Source organism: Panthera uncia, chromosome E1 (genome assembly GCF_023721935.1).
Source record: "Panthera uncia isolate 11264 chromosome E1, Puncia_PCG_1.0, whole genome shotgun sequence".
Lineage (NCBI taxonomy): Eukaryota > Metazoa > Chordata > Mammalia > Carnivora > Felidae > Panthera > Panthera uncia.
This window is the reverse complement of record NC_064814.1, coordinates 15,524,238-15,548,328: the sequence shown is the minus strand read 5'-3', so window position 1 is coordinate 15,548,328 and position 24,091 is coordinate 15,524,238. Positions and strand designations below refer to the sequence as shown.

The 24,091-nt window shown below is 37.9% G+C and overlaps 1 protein-coding gene and 1 pseudogene across 1 annotated transcript in view; one reads left to right on the top strand and one right to left on the bottom strand.

Annotated features, from left to right (window-relative positions):
- The window catches only part of CDC27 (cell division cycle 27), an 803,505-nt gene that overhangs the window by 299,331 nt on the left and 480,083 nt on the right, over positions 1-24,091 (top strand). The gene's annotated exons all lie outside the window — the stretch shown is intronic.
- The window catches only part of LOC125927693 (tRNA modification GTPase MnmE-like), a 58,313-nt pseudogene continuing 49,012 nt past the window's right edge, over positions 14,791-24,091 (bottom strand).

Below are 24,091 nucleotides of genomic sequence, written 5' to 3'. Positions count from 1 at the left end.
TCTTCTGGAAAGCAGAGCTAGAAGTGTGGGCCAGGTGTATCCAGACAATGTTGGAGGAAGTCCCAGATAGAAGCAGGACCAGTGAAAAATCTCTCCCATCTGAAGATAATCCTCAAGACAAGTAGATTTGGGGAAGTGATTACTTGTCTTTTCTGCTATTATATCTCCTTCTTTTAGTCTAGTTAAAAATGTATGGTGATTTAAGGGCTTTTTCCTTTTTTTTTCCCCCTGCTGGTTTTAAAATTTCTTCTTTGACTTTACTTTCCTTTGTTTCATTTCTCTACCTGCTTCTTAGGTCTGTCAATTTCTAGTTGGTGTCTACGAATTTAGGCCTGCAGGGGTGTCACTGTTTTAGCAGATTACTGATGTCTGATTTAAACAATAATGATCTGAGATGATACATTTTTTTCCATATGAATAAATTTGGAAGTTTTATTAGAGGAGTTCACTTTCCCTAAAGGTGGAACAACAAACTCACCATCAGTTGGCAGACGATTCTGCAGGTCCTCAATTTCCTCATCCTCCAGCTCGTAACCCAAGTTTTCCAGGATGCTTTGCATTTTAGGGGTGTAGCACTTTCCACCTCAGGGAAGACGGAATAGGGATAAAAATAGGAACTGATATCCAAGAAAAATACTGGCTATATTCACACACCAACTGAGTGAAACAAATCCACAGCACAATAATTAAAAACAAAACAAAACTGTTTAGGGCTACCTGTGGGACATGTTGACACATTCCACAATAGAAATGTATTGTGGAAGCCAAAAATAGAATATATTCATTATATGTATATACGTATGTATGTATACATACATACATATATACATACATATACATATACGTATACATATACGTATATACATATACATATATGTATATATACATATATACATATACGTATACATATACATATACACATATACACATATATATACACACATACATATACACACATACATATGTATACATATGTACATATATATGGTGAATCTGATGAGTTATGTTAGAAAATAACTAGAGCTCTGGATAGCAAATAGATTTTTGAAACTTTTTCAGTATCAGAGAACTATAAATTATCACATTGGATGTAGTTGCATCTAAAGTAGCTCTATAGGCTAATGGGATAATAAAATCAATAATCTAATTATTGTGTAATGATAAGGTCTTTTAAAAGTTAAGGTAAAGTCTGGGGTGCCTAGGTGGCTCAGTCGGTTAAGCATCTGACTTCAGCTCAGGTCATGATCTCTCCCTCCGTGAGTTCAAGCCCCGCATCCAGCTCTGTGCTGACAGCTCAGATCCTGGAGCCTCCTTCAGATTTTGTCTCCCCCTCTTTCTCCCCCTCTCTCTGCCCCTCCCCTGCTCATGCTCTGTCTCAAAAATAAATAAAAACATTTAAAAAATTTTTAAAAAGTTAAGGTAAAGTCTGTAGATCTTAGTTTTATTTGCCTTCTTGTTGAGATTCTGACTTACCAGGAAAAGCTTTTATATAATCGAGCAGTGTATTTTTCTCTACCTTTCCATCAGCTGTAAAACAATACATATTTAAGGTTAAAAAAATTAAGGTTATATGGATAGAGTAAGAAGAGTGAAATTTCATAAATACATACTTTAAAAATATCATCTTAAGTTATATGCCTACATTTCCCAGGCCTACCTATCCTTAATAAATAAGAAAAAAATAAGACAAAGAGAAATTTTTTAATGTGGACAGTCTGTCCATTCTTTTACACTGAAACAGATACACCTTTCCCTCTCATCCTGATTTCTCCTTTTTCTTCCTTTACTACCTGCTAAATTAGCCTTCTTTTTGTCTTTGCCTTGCTTAAGCTTCATTCACTTCAGAGTAATGATACTCTTAATGGCAGAACCTAGGTTGGAAGATACCATAGCCTCCCAAAACAATACACTTAAATGTCAAAGGCATAATTTCTTTACAACTAAGTGTTGATCTTTTTGTCTTTTAGATTTTTATAGGAAACCAGATGGGTCCATTCTTTAGATGTTCTCACATTAAAGTTTACACTAGCACAGAGATATACCATACATATACAGTGATACAGAAACTACCTACCAGTAATCGGCAATATTTTCAACAGCCCCCAGAGCTCTCTATCTGTGAGTTCTATTCCCATGTTTCCCAGTACTTTGTGTATATCCTTGGCTTCAACTTTTCCTCCTTTAAAAGATGGGAACGGTAACAGATGAGAATTGCCTACTGACTCCAAATGAAGCGTCTAAGCTTAAAAGGGTTATCTATAGTTATCAGAAAGTATTTCTTGAGTTCTAAATAAAATATTTATTCCTAGCGCACTTAATGACCTCAGAGGAGTTAACCCAGATCACAGAAAGGAATATATAGGAGGCAAACTGATCTAAGTTATGTACAGGCAGCTACCTCATTTTAATTGTATTATCATCACTAAAATCTGTTACTCTTTGCTTTGCCTGACTTGGAAGATAGATTAGCTTCACTGACCGCATTATTTGTATCCCTGCCAAAGTTTCACCTTAACAATTGCTGGGTTACAGTAAACGGTAGTTAAATATTTTAAGTAAATGACCACAGGTGTGTTGCCCATTGGAACGAATCACAAAATAAAAATGAAGTTTCAGAGAATATAGAACTTGTTATAGAGAGAGAGCAGCGCAACATTTTTGCCAAAACATAAATATCCAATGTAATCTTCATGTCATTAGAATCAAATTTTAATCATTAAAAAAGTAGAAGTTAACGGTCAATGACAGAATAAGAAAACATAACCTTAAATATGTATGTGAATGTGAAGTATTTGCTTTTTTTGTTTTACATCTTTTCACAAAGCATCTTGCTCACCTGTGAATTTCTTCATTTCTTTTAGCAGTGTATGCAGATCAGCCATCCCGGAAGCTAAAAAAATAAGCCACAATTCAGACAGACACAATTGTGCACTGATAGAGAACGACTGTTAAATAGAGCAAAGGGATTAATGTTTCTTTATGATTTGTTGTTGAATACATATATGCAAATTAGCATGAAATGGAAAACTCCTCTCTAAAAATGCTCACTAGTAATTACACTATTTATTTTCTGCTTTCTTTTAATATCCCAACCTCCACACACCATGTAACATCTCCCTCCTCAGGCTTGTTCTCTTCAATGTATACCACCTACTATATCAGATCCTGGGAACAAGAGTAAAAAAGTTTCAGTTCAGAAATTTAAATCTAACTCTTTCCTCACTTAACATTCTCCAGTATTGACACTTCCAAGTTAACTTAGTTTATTGCATGTTTTCTAGTAGGTATGTTCATTATATGCTCAAAGATTGTGAGTGCCTTTAAATGAAAAAAAAAAAAAAAGTATTTATTCTGTATTCCCTCCAAACATCCTAACCCAGGAAGCACCATAAGGCTTTGCACATGGTAATGTTAAACACTTAAAAATTGAACAGTGGAGTGGAACATGTTAGAATGACAGAATTAGCTCTGAAATCAGTATATTTTTCCAGGATTGCAGATACAGTGTATTTTAGAGTAAGGAAAACTTAGAAATTATGCATATTATTAGCATTTTCTTACCCAAAAATATGCCACTTATTACTATGGAATCCCATTCTTCCTTTAGGGTAGGTTCCAGTATACCGTCTCCATATATATTTCGTTAGCAGATTTGCACCTTACGGGCTCTTGCTACATATATAGCACGACGTCATTTTACATAAAACTCCCAGTTAACTATCAGTTAATGCCTATTGCTGACCATAACTGGAAAGTCTTTGTGGAGAGCCTTACAGAGTGGCTAAGAAACATATTACTTAATTAATTCAATTCCTCATTAATTCAACAAGTATTTACAAAGTATCAAGTATCTGCACATACGTGGGAGGCACTGAGGGATACAACAGTGAGCAACATAGACATGGTTCCTTTCCTCACAGAGCCTTTATTTATTACATATTTCACTGAGGCTAGGTAAGAGGAAACCTTTGATCTGTCAGCTTCTCTGTCAGGACATACTTTCAGAAATCTCTCTCTTATTTTTTATTTTAAGATAGCAAGGAAAATTTGTGCTGATTTCACAGGATCCACAGCAAAGGGATAACAGCTAATCATGCACACGATGATAATGGGAATCATTGAGGGAAGCAGAGTATGATTCGTTTGATCTGGGTTTGTAAATGCTTATCTTTGCTCCAGAAGTACATAATATCCTCTAGCCTGAGGACTAAACCCAATGGCTTCTCACTTCTCAATTTTTACCTGGAGCTCTCTCTCTGGATTTCAGTTTTTTTCCTGAGGAAAAAAATTAGTTTGATCAATTTGTTGGCTAGGGTAATGTTTCAAAACCTTACTCTCCACAAGTATTTCTTTCTTCTTCTTCTTGAAAACTTCACTAAAATGGTATGAAAGGAATAACCAATGAATATGCTCACAAAGACAACAATATAGAAGATACCAGTGAACAAAAAACTTCACAAATAATTGCAAACTAGAAAGCAAGTAAGGTAGTGGTAACTAATTTAGCAGAGCTGAGGAAATTATATTCCCCTTATGAGGGGAATAGTAATGAAAAGTCATTGAAATGTCTCTGACAGATAGTAAACTCAAGTGAATAGGAAGTAAAGCAAATCCTTTCTGGAGGAATGCATTTCATTTCAGGTGTCAAAGAATTCTCACAGGAATTTTTCAATAACATTGAACAGCGTATAGTAAATAACCAAACACATAGGGAAACAAGGACACCATAAGTGAGAATCAGAAGAAAAAAACAGAGACAAAAAGAACCCCCACCAATAATTCATTAACTGGAATTATGAGACCAAGATTGTAAGAGAACCATGTTAATTTGAAAGTATCTGTAGGGAACAACAAACTAAAAACCTGACCTAATAGATTCAGAAGAGAACTAAGTAGAATTTCTGGAAATTAAAAATAAAAAACCAAAAGGGTACGAGACAAGATACAAAAAAGAATACAAACAACACAAACTATTGTTTATATTTCTATTGAAATACAAAAACTAAAACCAAGAGGTTGATAGTTAGATCTAACACCAGGCTAGACACCGTTGAAGAGTTAGTATACTGGAAGTCAAGTCAGGCGAAATTATCGAGAATGAAGCACAGGAAGAAAAATACAGAAAATACTGAAGAGGGGCTAAGTGTCATGAAGGATAGAGGAAAATGGTTTAATATACGTTTAATTAGAGTTCCAGGGGAAGAAAAAAAGACTATGCAATACAGACAATATTGGAAGAGAGGACGACTGAGAATTTTCCAGATGTGATGAAAGATTCTAATTTTCAGACTCAGAAGTCCCAAAGAATCCCAGGGAGAATAAGTGAAAATAATTCCATTCTTATCTTCCACATTATAGTGAAACTTTGGAAACAAAGATAAATGTTTTAAAAGAAACAAAAAAAGACTACCCCCAAAGACCAATAGATTCATAGCTGACTTCTCATCAGCAACATTATAAAGCAGAAAACAATCGAATAGTATTTTCAATGTGCTGAAAAAAAAAAAAAACTGTCCACCTAGAATTCTAAACCCAGAGGAAATATTTTTCAAAAGTAAGGGGAATATAAAGATATTTTTAGGCCCAACTCCCCTCCCAAATCATTACTAGCAGATCCTAAATAAAGGAAGTTACTAACAGCAGAAGAAAAATTATCCCAAATGAAAGATCTGAAGAATGAATAGAAAAGAAAAGGTAAGAGTGGTTAAATCTGGATGAATATTGGCTTTATAAAACACTGCTACTAATAATGCTTTGCTGAGTTAAAAGAATATAAGACAGTATTAAAAGACATTAAACAACTTTAATATAGGGAAGGGGAAAATGGAGTTAAAAATGTTCTTAGGTCCTTGTACTATCCAGGAGGAAATGAATTTGGAGGGGCATTAATCTGTAAGTTTATATGATTTTCTTTAGCAAGGCTCAGAAATAAGAGTGGAGATTTGAATGACTGAGATGATCAAATGTTGGAGTTATATACAGCATGTATGACAGAGAGAGTAGTCGGACAGTGAAAGAAGTAAAGTTAAAACAAGTTATATATTGAAAGAAAATGTAGAAATGCAGGGGCTAGTATTTTTGATGAATAGGAGGACTACATTTCTTGGTAATTAAGGTGAGAAAACTAGAAGGCTATTTTTGTTTGTAGGTATGTATGTAATCTCTCTATACCCAGTGTGGGGCTTGAAGTCACAACCCTGAGATCAAGAGTCACATGGTCTTCTGACTGAGCCAGCTGGGTACTCCTAGAAGGCTATGTGAAAGAAGGCAAAATATTGCTGTTTAAAGTTCCTAATGTAGACCAGGGAGGAATAATGAAAACTAGTACCAAAACACAGGAGGAGGGAATCAGGAAGTTGGTATATCACAAAGTTACAGAGGAATGGTTGGTTCACAACCTTGGAAGCTTCCTGGATGAAATCTAAACCTGGACCCCCTTAACAGAGGGCAGAGAGAGAGCAAAGAAAGAGGTGGACCACTCCAGATTGGTAGGTGGCAGGTTTAATAAGCAAGGGCACTTACATATAAGGATTCTCCTGGGTAGCCGCAAGATGAATAGATCTCTGCATCTACACTCTGGAATCTTAAAGTTCACAGAGAGGTCTTAACTGGGTTCGGTCATGTATACTGTCCAGATGGTCTCAAAACACATTGTTTTTTCAAGACAACATCCTTGAATATAGCTCTCACTGTGGGAATGGTGGGCAGAGCATATATTCCAGGGACAGGGGAGGGAGTGAGGAGCCTCTGATTGTCTGGGTCCAGCTCGAGGGTCAACCAGTAGTCATATCCTTTTGCTTAGTCCTCCAACAGGATTGTATAGCTAGGTGATATGACTTTTAAAAGATATTTAAATTGTTTTAATGTTTATTTATTTTTGAGAGAGACAGAGACAGAATGCGAGTGGATTGAGGCAGAGAAAGAGGGAGGCTCAGAATCTGAAGCAGGCTCCATGCTCTGAGCTGTCAGCACAGAGCCCGACGCGGGGCTCAAACTCACGAGCTGTGAGATCATGACCTGAGCCGAAGTTGGATGCTCAACCGACTGAGCCACCCAGGCGCCCCTAAAAGATATTTAAGTCACATAGTTAATTTGAAATTAGCAACCTCTTCCTTTTGGGCAATAAGCCTTCCTTCAGCTACTTTCAAGTAAATACTTATCACCTATAACTTACTCTAACACATGTACCATGCACCCTGAGATTAATGAAAACACACTGAATCAAAAATATTGTTATGTTTAAAGAGTTAAAAAGTCATATTAGCACCAAAACAGATTTAGTTCCAGACACTCACATAAATAAGCTTTTAAGTCTAAATTTCCCTTAAGAGGTCTCTAATATCTATGATGCTTACCATCAGTTGGTAGGTTTTGTGATAAATCTTTAAGTTTCTTATCTGGGAGCTTGATTTTCATGTTTTCTAAAATGTTTTCCAGGTTACTGACATCAACCTTCCCACCTAAAGAAAGAATTGGGAATACAAGAGAAATTTAATGCCTTCTCCAAAGGAAAAAATTCCAATTAATCCCCCCGTGCCATGCAAAAATATCAGTGACTGAACACATTCAAGTGCACAAAGGTGGACAAAGTAGAATGGCAACCTTTTCCTTGGTCTGGAGGACAATCCTGCAAAGTACAAATTCGTTCTCCAGTGAATTATAACAGTAGAGGCAACCAATGGAAACCTTTTTTTCTGGCAGGCAGGGCATAAATGCTGAGTTTCATTCTTCCAGTCACTGAAATGCCCTGAAAAACTGCCAATTCTTTTTTTTATTTTATTTTATTTATTTTGAGAAAGAGAGACTGAGAGAAAGAGAGAGGGAGAGCCGAAGTGGGAGAGGGAGGGCAGGAGAGGGAGGGAGGGAGGGAGGGAGGGAGAGGGAGAGGGAGAGAGGGAGGGAGGGAGGGAGGGAGGGAGGGAGAGAGAGAGAGAGAGAGAGAGAGAGAGAGAGAGAGAGAGAGAATCCCAAACAGGCTCCATGCTGTCAGTACAGATGTAGCCCTACATGGGGCTTCCTCCCAGGAACCTCGAGATCATGACCTGAACTGAAACCGAGTCTGATGCTTAACTGACTGAGCCACCCTGGCACCCCTACCAATTTTTGCCTCATGTTTTCTATGTACATCCAGATTTAAATATGCTCTTAAATTACATTTGACAAAAACCAAACTTACTCAACAGCAAAATGAAAGAATTTGAACAAGGCAGCTATATTCACAACCGCAAAATAAATACAGAACCAGTTCATATGAGAGGTGGTAAGAGCCACAAGAGAATAGCTAAATAATAATACAAATGTGAGGCAGGGGAATCTTATTTCTCTTTCTTGTCATCATGTTACTCACCATTGAAAGATCTCAAACCGTCTAGCAATCTGTTTTCATATATGTTTCCATCATCTGTAAGAAAAGGCACAACTGATATCACAGATAAAGTGATATAGAGATAGACTTATTTATTTATTTATTTATTAATTATTTTAATATGAAATGTATTGTCATATTGGTTTCCATATCAGACAAAGGGCTAGTATCCAAAATCTATAAAGAACTCACCAAACTCCGCACCCGAAAAACAAATAATCCAGTGAAGAAATGGGCAGAAAACATGAATAGACACTTCTCTATAGAGATTTAAAGAGACAGTACAAACATGTCATTTCACAAAGATACTTTTAAGTGATTTGCCTTAGAGGTAAGTCTGATTCTTCTTTCTCTCCAATGAATCTGAAACCATGGAATGGAGAAAACTCTCAGAGCGCTGTGTCTGGCCAAGTGGAAAGCCAATAATTAGTGGCAGGTGCCATCATGGAATATGAAGATATTTTTCCTTCACTTTCTTTGACTTTTCCTTCTTTCTCCTAATCTCTTAATTCTCCCACCCTCACTTTTTTCTTACACCTCTCAGCTTAACTTTTAGTTTTGAGGGTGAAACCAAAATAGCTGAAAAATGTATATCGAAAGGGAGGATTCAAGAAAATAGAGTTGCTGACTCCCAAAGAACTAATTACACTTTCTAAAGGAAGAACAAGGTTATGCTAAAATTTCTTAGACCTTCTTTTTGTTGTTGTTTTAAAATTAGGAATATGTAATGAGTATAGTTTTTAAAAATCTATTTAAATTCAAGCAGTTCACAAATAATGTAGTATTGGTTTCAGGAGTAGAATTTAGTGATTCATCACTTATATATAACACCAGTGCTCATCCCAACAAGTGCCCTCCTTAATGTCCATCACCCATTTAGTCCATCTCCCCACACACCTCTTCTCCTGCAACCCTCAGTTTGTTCTCTGTATTTAAGTCTCTTATGGTTTGGGCAGAAGACTTGAATAGACACTTTTCCAGAGAAGACATCCAGATGTCTAACAGACACATGAAAAGATGCTCAAAATCACTCATCATCAGGGAAATACAAATCAAAACCACAACGAGATACCTCCTCACACCTGTCAGAATGGCTAACATTAGCAACTCAGGCAACAACAGATGTTGGTGAGGATGCGGAGAAAGGGGAACACTTTTGCACTGTTGGTGGAGATGTAAACTGGTGTAGCCACTCTGGAAAACAGGATGGGGGTTCCTCAAAAAATTAGAAATAGAATTACCCTATGACCCAGCAATTGCACTTCTAGGTATTTATCCAAAGGGTACAAAAATGCTGAATCTAAGGGGTACATACATCCCAATGTTTATAGCAGGGCTATCAACAATAGCTAAATTATGGAAAGAGCCCAAATATCCATCGACTGATGAATGGATAAAGATGTGCTATATGTACATGCAATAGAATATTACTCAGTGATCAGAAAGAATGAAATCTTGCCATTTACATCAATGTGGATGGAACTAGCATGTATTATGCTAAGTAAAATAAGTCAGTCAGAGAAAGACAAATGTCATATGATTTCAGTCATATGAGGAATTTAAGAAACCAAACAGATGAACATAGGGGAAGGGAAGGAAAAATAAGCATAGTGCTTTTTAAAAAAGTTGTTTTAAACACATAGGACCACCTCCCTTGAAGGTTCTAATAGTATTTGAAATGCTTACCGTCAACTTGAAGATTTTTCACCAGTTCCAGGTATTCTTTAGGTGTGAATTCTATCCCAATGTCTTCCAGAATATTTTTCAGATCTTTGACGTTAACTTTTTCTCCTTCAAAAAACAGAAATGGCAAGTATAGTTGACAATATTAAGAATTACCTAAGTATTCAAAAAGATGAAACAAAACTGCCCCTGTTTAAACATCACCCTCCCCAACTGCTAGGTTAAAGACAAAAGCACAAGACCTGCTTGGTGGAGTAAAGGGCAGGCAAAGAATTAGAATGTATTCCCTTGTCCCTAAGGGAAAGGTGCACTTTCTTAACAATGGGGATAAGAAAGCACAATTCTCAGTAAACTGGGCTTTTTAGGTAATGTCTTGCTAATTCGAACATAAAGGTTAACTTAATATTGCTCTCGGTCCCCCCCCCCAAATTATTAGATTCTTTGAACAATATACCCTAGTTTTTACTTCAACTATTGTTGTGGTGATCTAGATCAAGGATTGGCGAACTTTATCTGTAAAGGGCAAGATTGTAAATATTTTAAGCTCTGCAGGGTATACAGCCTCTGTTACAGCTACTCAACTCTGCTGTTGTAGCACAAAAGCGGCCATTAATAATACGTAAATGAGGAATATAAGTGTGTTCTAATACAATTTTATTTATAAAAAGAGGCAGAGGACTAGATTTGGTCCATGGGCTGTAGTTTGTTTATCCTTGATACAGATTTTCAGGTTTTTTTCCAGTGGTGAGGATCAGAAGCATTATCACAGGCAAGTATTTTAGAGGCTATAGGACTTGCTACTGAGAAATGAGAAAAAAATTTTAATCCAGACAACCCAAAGATTGACTTTGGGCAATTAGACATAAGCACTTGAAACAACATCTTTGTAACCACCATGCAGGTGAGAAATAGAACAAGACAACACTCTGGGGGTCTGTCATACTCTTTCCCAATCCCTAGCCACAGTCTTTCTCTAGAGGTAATCACTATGCTGACTTTTTTGGACAATGATTTCTTGCTTTTCTTTATACATTTCTCACAATGATCTTAAAAAACAAGTTATAGAACCTGCAAATTATTAGGGCTAGGGAACACTGCACACTATTTGTGATAGCATTTTTATAGAGGCAGATGAAGCAAAATGAAATACTATGCTATTATTATATAGGTAATAAAACTATTATTTTTAAAAAGAATAATGAACAATATAAGATTCAGAATAGTGCTATCTTAACAAGTAAGGAGGCACGGTAAAGGAATAAGGAAACAACCATGTGTTGATGCAATGGTATTGGAAATATTCTAGCTACTTCATTGAGGTGGAGTCATGGAAATGAGTACTATACTTATGGATTTATGTGTTCACTGAAAACAGGAAAATGTCATTAAAGAATTAGAATTTTAATCTTTATGATAACTTGTAACTTGCCTGTAACTGCTTTCACATCGCTCATCACTTTTTTCAGAGAAACATTTCCATCAGCTGTAATACAAAACATAAAAAATTCAGACCATGACATAAGTCTTAGGAAAATTGGGACTTAGGGCCCAGCGAAAGTCCATATATTCTACTAAATAATTTGTGTTCACCTTAAATTTATATTTTCTGCTTTGAGTGCTTGCTTCCTTATTAGTAAGAAGGACAATGGCATTTGGGTCATGTTCCTTGAACACAGGGTCTGAATATGACAAATGTACTATCTCCAGATACTTTCTTATAAGCATGGCAAAATATATCATTTATAGAGGCCAGCTGGTTTTGTTTTTGGTGAACTTTGCATCTAGCACAGATACTGAGCAAGGGACTTTGCATCTTCCCTCTGTTTGCCATTAACATTTCTTGAGTGTTTTCGACTCCTGTATCTATCTCAAAATGTTGGTGACATGTGGTTATTGGATATAATATTAGTGGTGGAAATATTAATGATGTTCTACTACTTCCAAGATGTGTATTTTTCTCCCAATTATTTCAGGCTCCCTTGGTTAGTCATTCATTCATTTTCCCCACTGTTCCCATGTTTGTTTCTCTCTACCATTCTCTGGCATGACAACAGCTATGAATAACCTTTCTGCATTAATCACTGTTGAGTGGGATGATGATTTCAGATGAATAAAAATGAAAAAAGACAGGATTTCTTCTTAGTTTAAGACCAAGTTCTTTGGACGCCTGGATGGCTCAGTTGGTTAAGTGTCTGACTCTTGATTTTTTGCTCAGATTATGATCTCATGGTTCATGGATTGAGCCCTGCATCAGTCTCTGCACTAACAGCATGGAGCCTGCTTGGGATTCTCTTTCTGCCTCTATCTCTGCCCCTCACCCACTTGCAGGCACATGTTTTCTGTTTCTCAAAATAAATAAATAAATTTTAAAAAAGACCAAGTTCTTCTCCATGATTCTTAAAAATATCTTAAACTCCTCAAATCAATCTAGTTTTAGAAATTCTTATACATGATCCCAAGATTCTAAGTTTTCCCCTAAAAGGTGATGTAATTATTGACAATGCTCACCATCAACAGGTTGATTTTGTATCACATTTTTAAATTCCTTATTTTTGAGCTTGATCCCCATGTTCCTCAGAACTGTGTTCAGGTTATTAGCATCAATCTTTCCTCCTTAGAAAGGGATGGAGATGTAAAAAAAAAAAAAAAAAAAAAAAAAAAAAACCAATAAAGACACAATATGAAAAATACTTCTTGTGCTGATGAATTAAATCAACTCTGAATAGGTCTGGATGCTAGTCAGAGTGTTAACTGGAATTACCTTACTGGAAAATGGTTTGGCAGTAACTATCGTGATTCTTCCAAATTTTTGTAATAGCCCACTAATTCCACCTTTGGGAATGCCGAAAAAGCTTATGCCACAGGGGAGAGAGAAATGTTTATTACAGTCTTACTTAAAATAAGGAAGGAAGGAAGGAAGGAAGGAAGGAAGGAAGGAAGGAAGAAATACAAAGAAGGAAAGAAAGAAAGAAAGAAAGAAAGAGAGAGAGAAAGAAAGAAATACCCAGAATTTCAATATCTAATGACAGGGTATTGGTAAGCAAACCATTATATCTTCATTCCATGGAAAAGTACATAGCCATAGCTGTTACAAAGGTGATTGCCACAGGAAAATAATGTCATTTTATAGGGTGTTTTTATTAAAAAATTCCATTATTTTATAGGGTGAAGTTATATCATACAATCATTTAACATATATGAATTAAAATCATATGCCCAGTAAAAATATACATAAAATGAACAATGTAAATAATGCATGGGATTCTGACATTCCGCAGTCAGCAAGTACATAAATAGAGTCAACCCAGATGGACATCAACTTGTTATTCCAGGAGATGGATTCATTTCCCCTATACCTATCATCCTGCGAGCATCTTAAGTCAATGTGATTCTAGTATTAGATACAATTTTTTGTATATTGTGGCTCTTAGACAAGCCAACCACTTTATCTAATTGCTTAACTATAGCGATAACAATGTATCTCATCACTGGAAGAATATGTTTGACTTACCAAGACTAGCACATTGGTGTCTTTTATGGAGTCTTCCAATGGAATTTCAGAGCACTTGTGACTCTATGAGATTATTGCTATTTTAGCCATCTAGGGCTTTAAAATATTAACAGTGGTCATGATTGGATAGGATTATGAGTGATCATTTTTCTTCAATTTATATTTAGTGAGCACATGACACATTTAATATTGAAAAAAAATAGAAGAAAACTAACAGTTCACAGTTGACATTATGATGGTTGTTTTCAGCATCGCGAAGGCTGAAAGTCTAATTAGACCTATCCAAAAGTGCAGAGAAAGACAACTGTGGAGATACTTAGGACTAATTCCTTTGAGTCTGATCCTGGGATCAAGCCTATATAGCACCAAAAAAAAAAAAAAGATTAATATATAGAAGGAATGGCAGAGGAATCATGATCTCATCGCTAGGAAAAAAATACAAATACCAAGATTAAAGATGTCAATTTTATATACTTTCTCAGTACATTTCCTACCTACCTTTGAAAGACTTCAAAGCTGACAGCAATCTATTCTGAAAAACTTTGTTGTCATCTGAAAGAATAGGCACAGTTCAGGATAGAGAATGAGTCACAAATAGATACAGGGGTCAGACTTTCCTTTGTGTGACTAACTTTAGAAATCTATCCACTTTAACCTTCAAATCATGATGAAGTTAAGCAATGAAAACAGTTCTCGCTATGGTATAGAGTAGTAGTATGGTTTAGAGGTTCGAATGGCCTGGGTTCAAATTCTTGCTCGGGTGATGACTAGTTTTGTGGCCTTAAGCAAATTATTTAGCCTTTCTGTGCCACAGTTTCCTCCTCTGTAAAATGGGCACCAGCTGTCATCATTGTGTGTGGTGAGGACAGAACCTGGCACATCATTAGGGCTCAATAAATTTTAGCTGTTGTTGTTATTAGATCTACTTTACTCTTTCACTCTCAAGGCAACTGTTGGTTCACATGCTACAGAGGTGAAGCTCACATACCCATACTTTACTGTTCTATTTTTGGCTCCTCTCATTTCTTATTTCTATCACATTTCCATTGTTTCCTTTACTTCTTACTCCCAAAGTTTGTCAGATCAGTGACCTAATGAGTAACAACAGGAATTTGCTTGTACCGTTTTTTTCTTTTTCAACAGCACTTAATTTCTGAAAAGCAGGTGATGATTCCTCTGTCTTCTGCATCTTCTGTATCTGATTCACTTCCTGCAGGCGTTCTCTTGTGTTTTTTTGAGAGAGAATTCATAAATGCAGGAAGGCCTTTGCCAGAAAACATCTTTAGTAAATAAAGAGAACTCTGGTCCTGGGGAGATTTGAGATCATTTCTGGCATCTCCTGAACTTTTTCACAATTGACAAATGCTCTGAGAAACAGGACAAAGCCTAAAATCAGGAACACCTGCCAAAGCTCAGGAGAGACCATCAAAATACCCAGAGAAATAGGTATAAAACTTGACAATCAAGATCCACTTAATTTGAGAGAGACCAAATCCTAGAATGGTCTCATACCTTCCTGTGGCTGAGGCGGTCAAGAAAAAGACATAAAAAACCCAATCCAGTTAAAGGGGCATGCCATGAAAAAGAGTTAACATGAAAATCCTCAGTTGGTCAGCACCATCAAAATTATTCTGACCCACAAAATCCTCATCTCTTCCAGGAATCAAAGGGATAGTAGCTTCAGCCTTGGTTTTCATGGCTCCATCATAACTTCATCATAACGGTGCAGTATCATAGATGGAGGCTTTGGAAACCCAGACTCATCTTTGTGGTCAAAATAATGCTGCATTCTCTTCCCATATGGTGGAGGAGTTTCACCTGCAGCCTGTTCAAGTTCCCTTCACCCTTTCTCATTCTGCAACTGCTGGTACCTGCTCCCACAAAGCTTGTGCTTGAAGGTTTTGCTAACTTCCAAACTGGTATAATAATGTCTAAAAATTTAGTTTTCTAGGAGATGGTATAAGAGTTACTTGTACAGATGGGCCTTTGTTAGGAAGATGCCATTTATTTATTTATATATTTAGGAAGATGCCTTCCTTTGTGCTTAAAGGAAAAGAGAAATAACATTCATAAACAAAAGAGGAGACAATTTTGGCATCCTTTCAGAAACTGAGCTTAAAGAGGAAGGAAATAATAAAGATTAGAGCTGAAATAAATGATATAAAAACTAAAAAAAAACTTCAATAGAACAGATCAGTGAAACCAGTAGCTGTTCTTTTTCTTTCTTCTCTTTCTTTCTTTCTTTCTTTCTTTCTTTCTTTTAAAATTTAAAATTAAAATCAGGAGACTATAGATGCTGGAGAGGATGTGGAGAAACGGGAACCCTCTTGCACTGTTGGTGCAAATGCAAACTGGTGCAGCCACTCTGGAAAACAGTGTGGAGGTTCCTCAAAAAATTAAAAATAGACCTACCCTATGGCCCAGCGATAGCACTGCTAGGAATTTACCCAAGGGATACAGGAGTGCTGATGCATAGGGGCACTTGTACCCCAATGTTTATAGCGGCACTTTCAACCATAGCCAAATTATGGAGAGAGCCTAAATGTCCATCAACTGATGAATGGATAAAGAAAGATGTGGTTTATATACACAATGAAACACTACTTGGCACTTAGAAAGAATGAAACATGGCCTTTTGTAGCAACGTGGATAGAACTGGAGAGTGTCATGCTAAGTGAAATAAGCCATACAGAGAAAGACAGATACCATATGTTGTGAAAACATATGGATCCTGAGAAACTTAACAGAAGACCATGGGGGAGGGGAAGGAAAAAAAAAGTTAGAGAGGGAGGGAGCCAAATCATAAGAGACTCTTAAAAACTGAGAATAAACTGAGGGTTGATGGGGGGTGGGAGGGAGGGGAGGGGAGGTGATGGGCATTGATGAGGGCACCTGCTGGGATGAGCACTGGGTGTTGTATGGAAACCAATTTGACAATAAATTTCATATTAAATTTTTTTTTTTAATTTTTAAAGTTGTATTTATTTATTTTTAAGATTTTAAGTTGATTTATTTATTTTGAGAGAGAGAGAGAATGAATGGAGGAAGGGCAGAGAGAGAGGGGGACAGAGGATCCAAAGTGGGCTCTGTGCTGACAGCAGAGAGTCTGATGTGGGGCTCAAACTCACAAACTGTGAGATCATGACCTTAGTTGAAGTCAGATGCCTTATGAACTGAGCCATCCAGGTGCCCCTTAATTTTTAAAAAAACTTTATTTAAATCCAAGTTAGTTAACATATAATGTAATAATGGTTTCAAGAGTGGAATTTAGTGATTCATCACTTACATATTACTCTCAGTGCTCATCCCAACAAGTGCCCTCCTTAATGCCCATCACCCATTTAGCCCATCCCCTGCCCACCTCCCTCCATCAACCCTCATTTTGTTTTCTGCCATTAAGAGTCTTTTATGCTTTGCTTCCCGCTCTCTTTTTTTTTTCAACTTTTTTTTTTTTTACTTTTGGGACAGAGAGAGACAGAGCATGAACGGGGGAGGGGCAGAGAGAGGGAGACACAGAATCGGAAACAGGCTCCAGGCTCCGAGCCATCAGCCCAAAGCCTGACGCGGGGCTCGAACTCACGGACCGTGAGATCGTGACCTGGCTGAAGTCGGACGCTTAACCGACTGCGCCACCCAGGCGCCCCGCTTCCCGCTCTCTTAAGAATCTTTTATGGGGGCACCTGGGTGGTGGTTAAGTGTCTGACTTCAGCTCAGGTCATGATCTCAAGGTCCATGGGTTCGCCCATGTCCGGCTCTGTGCTGACAGCTCAGAGCCTGGAGTCTGCTTCAGATTCTGTGTCTCCCTCTCTTTCTGCCCCTCCCCTGCTCACATTCTGTCTTTCTCTCTCTCAAAAATAAATAAACAATAAAAAATTTTTTTTAAAAAGAATCTTTTTATGATTTGCCTCCCTCTCTGTTTCTATCTTATTTTTTCCTTCCCTTCCCCTATGCTCACATGCTTTGTTTCTTAGATTCCACATATGAGTGAAATCCTATGATATTTATCTTTCTCTGACTTATTTTCCTTAGTATAATACACTGTATCTCCATCCACGTTGTTGCAAGTGGCAGAATAGTATTCTATTTTGATTTTTGATTGCTGAATAGTATTCCATTGTATATATATTTTGCATTTTCTTTATCTATTCATCAGTCGGTGGACCTTTGGGCTCTTTCCATAATTTGGCTATTGTTGACAGTACTGCTAAAAACATTGGGGTGCACGTGCCCCTTTGAATCAGCATTTTTGTATCCTTTTGGTAAATACCTAGTAGTGAAGTTGGATCATAGGGTAGTTCTATTTTTAATTTTTTGAGCAAACTCTACACTGTTTTCCAAAGTGGCTGCACAAGTTTGCATTCCCACCGATAGCACAAAAGTGTTCCCCTTTCTCTGCAATGTCACTAACATCTGTTGTTTCCTGAATTGTTAATGTTAGCCATTCTGACAGGCGTGAGGTGGTATCTCAGTGTGATTTTGATTTGTATTTCTGTGATGATGAGTGATGTTGAGCATCTTTTCATGTGTCTGTTAGCCATCTTCATTGGAAGCCATGTCTTCATTGGGAAAGTATCTGTTCATGTCTTTTGCCCATTTCTTCACTGAGTTGATAAATTGAGTTTGATAAGTTCTTTATAGATTTTTAGGAGCTGGTTCTTTTAAAAGATCAGCAAAATTGATAAACTAGCCAGACTCATCATCAAAAGAGAGAGAGAGAGAGAGAGAGAGAGAGAGAGAAAGGACTCAAACAAACAAAATCACCAGTGAAAGAAGAGAAATAACAAACACCACAGCATAAATACAATTATAAGAGAATATTAGAAAAAACTATACACCGACAAATTAGACAACTGAAAAGAAATGGATAAATTCCTAGAAACATATAACCTACCAAAATGGAAGCAGGAGGAAATAGAAAATTTGAAGTGAATGATTACCAGCAAGGAGATTAAATCAGTAACTAAAAAACTCTCAACAAACAAGAGACCAGGATCAGATGGCTTCACAGGTGAATCTTATCAAACATTTAAAGAATAGTTAATGCCTATTCTACTCCAACTATTCCAAAAATAGAAGAAGGAAAAATTCCAAATTCATTTTATTAGGTGAGTATCACCTTGATACTAAAACCGGATAAAGACACCACTGCCAATATTTCTGATAAACATAGATGCAAAAATCTTGAACAAAATACTAGCAAACAGAACCCAACAATACTTTTAAAAAATCATTCACCATGATCAAGTGGGATTTATTCCCAGGATGTAAGGGTGGTTCAATATTCGCAAATCAATCAACGGCATACATCACATCAACAAACGAAAGGATAAAAACCATATGATCATCTCACTAGATGCAGAAAAAGAATTTGATAAAGTACAACATCCATTCATGACACAAGCCCTCAACAAAGTAGTTTTAGAGGGAACACACCTCAACATAATAAAGGTCACATATGAAAAATCCATGGCTAACAAAGACAAGGATGTCCATTCTCACCACTCTTATTCAACATAGTACTGGAAGTCATAGCCACAGCAATTAGACAACATAAAGAAATAAAAGGCATCCAAATTGGTAAGGAAGAAGTAAAACTCACTATTTGCAAATGACATGATACTCTATATAGAAAACCCCGGAGCCTTGTAGTTTTTCATTGCTGAGGAGACCCCAGGAAAGAAAGTGTGCGAGCTAATTTTGAGCTGCCTCTTTTTGTAGTCTTAAGAGAGCAGAGCACCTGTTGTCTGACTATTACCCTCTATGTTTCTGTAGACAAGTCTTATCTATACTCCTCACCATGGCTCAGCTCCAGACACGCTTCTTCATGCTTGTCTGGATTTGTTCAAAATCTCCAGACACGCTTTTGAACAACTTTATTTTTTTTTTTTTTGGGTGGGGGTGGCCAGGGTCTGCAGTCTTTTCATTACTAGCAGATATTGTTCTTGATTCAGAGATATCCACATAGCATTTGCCACAGGTGCTTATCTTTACTTCATCTGTTGATGTACAGAGATTCTTTTTTTTTTTAAGTTATTTATTTTGAGAGAGAGAAAGAGCAAGTGGGAAATGGGCAGAGAGAGAGGGAGAGAGAATCCCAGGCAGGCTCTGCACCATCAGCACGGAGCCTGAGATGGGGCTTGAACTCCTGAATCCTGAGATCATGACCTGAGCCAAAATCAAGGGTCAGACGCTTAGCCCGCTGAGCCAGCCAGGTGCCCAAGAGACTGTGATACATAGTTACTTCTAAATTACAAGATTGTCATATAGTCTTCTTGTTGAAAAAGTCTTTGAACTAGAATAGGAATTATTCTTGTAATAAGAGCTTTGCAATACCAGTATATGGATGTTTGTTGTTACCCAAACAGTTGTATATTTTTCTAAATTTGTAGACTGAACATTGATTTCTTTTTGTATAAATCTAATAATTAAGTCATTGTTCTTAAGTTGAAGATGTAAATGATTCAGATTTCAGATTTTTAAAAAGTAAAAATCCAAATAACTAGTGAGAGAATTCTTTCAGAAGTATTTTAGTTAATAAATGCAGGAAGAATGAAGAATTTTTACCATTTTGCAACTCCAAGTGAAATAATGGGTTTAAGTAGTGATTATCAATAGCTGCTAAAAACTATTAATTAGGTAAAAGGCTGACAGAGAATATTATGATGGATGGGATCAGAATGACATCATCAGAGTCCAGATGTAGATTTTCACATCATATAGAAAGAGATACAAGCTAATGCACTTCCTCATGTGATGCAATATGAAGCACATGATACTAGGTGTAAATATTCTTTCTGGGGAAAAAAAGCAAACCTGAAATCTAATCAAGTGTTTAGGTCTGCCTAGTGTACAGAATGTGTAGGTGGTAGAGGAACATTTAAAGAACTCCCTGGAGGGCTACCTGTGTGGCTCAGTTGATTGAGTGTCTGACTTTGGATCAGGTCATGATCTCACAGTTCATGGGTTCAAGCCCCACATCAGGCTCTGTGCTGACAGCTTGGAGCCTGGAGCCTGGAGCCTGCTTTGGAGCCTGTGTCTCCCACTCTCTCTGCTCCTGCCCCACTTGTGCTGTCTCTCTCTCTCTCTCTCTCAACAATAAATAAAACACTTAAAAAAATTTGAGGAACACCCTGGAGATGTAATCAATGAAATCTAGAATGTAAGAAATATTAGAACAGATGACCCAGTTTCTTTAATAAATAAATGGCAAGAAAAAAGGGAGGGGGAACTGTTAAAGTTTAAATAAAACATACTAATAAAAAAGAAAACCCTAAAGACTTCACCAAAAACTACTACAACTGATAAATGAATTCAGTAAAGTCACAGGATACAAATCAATATTCAGAAATCTGTTGTATTTCTATACACTAATGGTTAAGTAGTAGAAAGAAAAATGAAGAAAACAATCCCATTTACAACTACACCAAAAATAACAAAATACCCAGGAATAAACCTAATCAAAGAGGTGAAAGACCTCTACTCTGAAAACTGTAAAACACTGATGAAAGAAATTGAAGAAAACACAAATGAATGAAAAGACATTCCATGCTCATGGATTGAGAGAACAAATATTCTTAAAATGTTTATACTACCCAAAGCAACCTGTACATTATTGTAATCCTTATCAAAATACCAACACATTTTTTAACTAGAAAAAAACCCTAAAATTTATATGGAACCACAAGAGACCCCAAATAGCCAAAGCAATTTTGAAAAAGAAAAGCAAAGCTGGAGGTATCACAATTCTGGACTTCAAGTTATATTACAAAGCCGTAGTAATCAAAACAGTATGGTACTGGCACAAAAAGACACATAGATCAATGTAACAGAATAGAAAACCCAGAAATAGAAGGTTCCGGAAGATGGCGGCGTAGGAGGATGCTGGGCTCACCGCGCGTCCTGCTGATCACTTAGATTCCACCTACACCTGCCTAAAGAACCCAGAAAACCGCCAGAGGATTAGCAGAACGGAGTCTCCGGAGCCAAGCGCAGACGAGAGGCCCACGGAAGAGGGTAGGAAGGGCGGCGAGGCGGGGCGCGCTCCACGGACTGGCGGGAGGGAGCCAGGGCAGAGGGGCGGCTTGCCAGCCAAGCAGAGCCCCCGAGTCTGGCTGGCAAAAGCGGAGGGGCCGGACGGACTGTGTTCCGACAGCAAGCGCGACTTAGCGTCTGGGAGGTCATAAGTGAACAGCTCCGCTCGGAAAGCGGGAAGGCTGGAGGACAAAGGGAGGGAGAGCTGCCGAGCCCCCGGACGGCAGAGCTCAGCTTGGCGGGGAACAAAGGCGCTCGCCAGCGCCATCTCCCCCGCCCATCCCCCAGCCAAAATCCCAAAGGGAACCAGTTCCTGCCGGGGAACTTGCTCGCCCAGCGCAAACACCCAACTCTGTGCTTCTGCGGAGCCAAACCTCCGGCAGCGGATCTGACTCCCTCCCGCTGCCACAGGGCCCCTCCTGAAGTGGATCACCTAAGGAGAAGCGAGCTAAGCCTGCCCCTCCAGCCCCCGTGCACCTTGCCTACCCACCCCAGCTAATACGCCAGATCCCCAGCAACACAAGCCTGGCAGTGTGCAAGTAGCCCAGACGGGACACGCCACCCCACAGTGAATCCCGCCCCTAGGAGAGGGGAAGAGAAGGCACACACCAGTCTGACTGTGGCCCCAGCGGTGGGCTGGGGGCAGACATCAGGTCGGACTGCGGCCCCGCCCACCAACTCCAGTTATACACCACAGCACAGGGGAAGTGCCCTGCAGGTCCTCACCACTCCAGGGACTATCCAAAATGACCAAACGGAAGAATTCCTCTCAGAAGAATCTCTAGGAAATAACAGCAGCTAATGAACTGATCAAAAAGGATTTAAATAATATAACAGAAAGTGAATTTAGAATAACAGTCATAAAATTAATCGCTGGGCTTGAAAACAGTATACAGGACAGCAGAGAATCTCTTGCCACAGAGATCAAGGGACTAAGGAACAGTCACGAGGAGCTGAAAAATGCTTTAAACGAAATGCAAAACAAAATGGAAACCACGACGGCTCGGCTTGAAGAGGCAGAGGAGAGAATAGGTGAACTAGAAGATAAAGTTATGGAGAAAGAGGAAGCTGAAAGAAAGAGAGATAAAAAAATCCAGGAGTATGAGGGGAAAATTAGAGAACTAAGTGATACACTAAAAAGAAATAATATACGCATAATTGGTATCCCAGAGGAAGAAGAGAGAGGGAAAGGTGCTGAAGGGGTACTTGAAGAAATTATAGCTGAGAACTTCCCTGAACTGGGGAAGGAAAAAGGCATTGAAATCCAAGAGGCACAGAGAACTCCCTTCAGACGTAACTTGAATCGATCTTCTGCACGACATATCATAGTGAAACTGGCAAAATACAAGGATAAAGAAAAAATTCTGAAAGCAGCAAGGGATAAACGTGCCCTCACATATAAAGGGAGACCTATAAGACTTGTGACTGATCTCTCCTTTGAAACTTGGCAGGCCAGAAAGGCTTGGCACGATATCTACAGTGTGCTAAACAGAAAAAATATGCAGCCGAGAATCCTTTATCCAGCAAGTCTGTCATTTAGAATAGAAGGAGAGATAAAGGTCTTCCCAAACAAACAAAAACTGAAGGAATTCGTCACCACTTAACCAGCCCTACAAGAGATCCTAAGGGGGATCCTGTGAGACAAAGTACCAGAGACATCGCTACAAGCATAAAACCTACAGACATCACAATGACTCTAAACCCGTATCTTTCTATAATAACACTGAATGTAAATGGATTAAATGCGCCAACTAAAAGACATAGGGTATCAGAATGGATAAAAAAACAAGACCCATCTATTTGCTGTCTACAAGAGACTCATTTTAGATCTGAGGACACCTTTAGATTGAGAGTGAGGGGATGGAGAACTATTTATCATGCTACTGGAAGCCAAAAGAAAGCTGGAGTAGCCATACTTATATCAGACAAACTAGACTTTAAATTAAAGGCTGTAACAAGAGATGAAGAAGGGCATTATATAATAATCACAGGGTCTATCCATCAGGAAGAGCTAACTATTATAAATGTCTATGCGCCAAATACCGGAGCTCCCAGATATATAAAACAATTACTCATAAACATAAGCAACCTTATTGATAAGAATGTGGTCATTGCAGTGGACTTTAACACCCCACTTACAGAAATGGATAGATCATCTAGACACACAGTCAATAAAGAAACAAGGGCCCTGAATGATACATTGGATCAGATGGACTTGACAGATATATTTAGAACTCTGCATCCCAAAGCAACAGAATATACTTTCTTCTCGAGTGCACATGGAACATTCTCCAAGATAGATCACACACTGAGTCACAAAACAGCCCTTCATAAGTATACAAGAATTGAAATCATACCATGCATACTTTCAGACCACAATGCTATGAAGCTTGAAATCAACCACAGGAAAAAGTCTGGAAAACCTCCAAAAGCATGGAGGTTAAAGAACACCCTACTAACGAATGAGTGGGTCAACCAGGCAATTAGAGAAGAAATTAAAA